The sequence below is a fragment of the Macrobrachium nipponense genome, chromosome 32, assembly GCF_015104395.2.
Source record: "Macrobrachium nipponense isolate FS-2020 chromosome 32, ASM1510439v2, whole genome shotgun sequence".
NCBI classification, from domain to species: Eukaryota; Metazoa; Arthropoda; class Malacostraca; order Decapoda; family Palaemonidae; genus Macrobrachium; species Macrobrachium nipponense.
In genome coordinates this window covers 39,226,633-39,227,614 of record NC_061094.1, presented here as the reverse complement: position 1 = coordinate 39,227,614, position 982 = coordinate 39,226,633, and the positions used below count along the sequence as shown (strand labels likewise).

Sequence of the window (982 nt, the reverse complement as noted above, 5' to 3'; positions counted from 1 at the left end):
TTCTTAGGCATAAAAAAAGAAAGAAGACTTTCTATATCCCCTTTTTAACCGCTGCCACCACTATTACATGGGAAAACCTCCATGTATTTCATACGGTAAGCGTGGACACGAAACGGAAGGCAGACCCCCATAACTCCATTTACATACACAGCCTCTCTCTCTCTCTCTCTCTCTCTCTCTCTCTCTCTCCACCTCTTTCTCTCCATTCTAACAGGTAATGAAAATGAGAGAGTTGCATCATAACATAACGTTTATTTACAATAACTAAGTCGATAACTAAGTAATCCAGTCTTACAGACTAACTTAAAACAACTCATTGTCAAGTCACCCAAAAGGTCACACCTTTCCCTGGGAACTCTGTCCCACAGAAATCCAGAACCATCTGCCAAAGATACAGAACACATTCTGGTAAGTACACACACAAGTTTAAAGACAAAGTTAATAAAATGGAACATCTTACAAGATATCAAACAAGCCACCCCTTTGGCTAAAGTAAAGGTAACACTTACCCATTCCCAACCGGACACTAAACACTATGTCAAAAAACTCCCCCGGCGAATGCCACGGCATCTTTGCCTATGACTCGAAGCCCTCTGTCAAAATCCCTCCCATAGGCTTGGGTATGAACGCTTTTAACAGAAAGAGGCGCACACGCACATACGAACACACAGTTCGCTAGCGCCTCGCGGTTCTAGCTGCATCTAGTTTCACAAAGGCACTTTGGGAAGAGTTCATAAACTGTCGTACATTGACTCGACGAACTAAGCACTTTTATCTCACGCCATCCCCTAGAAACTCATTGATCAGCTACCCTCAGGTCGTTACTCTGCCCTGTCCTCCACATTCCACAGGTTACAGAGAATGCACGAACAACATATTATTAATCAAAACCCTATGTCTTACATATATATATATATATATATATATATATATATATATATATATATATATATATATATATATATATATATATACACACACA

General features: G+C 39.9%; 1 long non-coding RNA gene across 1 annotated transcript; it reads right to left on the bottom strand.

Annotated features, from left to right (window-relative positions):
* Positions 1-237: 237 nt before the first annotated feature.
* Positions 238-897, bottom strand: LOC135207125 (uncharacterized). Its single transcript, XR_010312889.1, has 2 exons — positions 510-897; positions 238-382 (listed from the first exon to the last, which is right to left on the bottom strand). It is a non-coding gene; the product is annotated as an uncharacterized LOC135207125 (long non-coding RNA).
* Between the last annotated feature and the right edge of the window lie 85 nt (positions 898-982).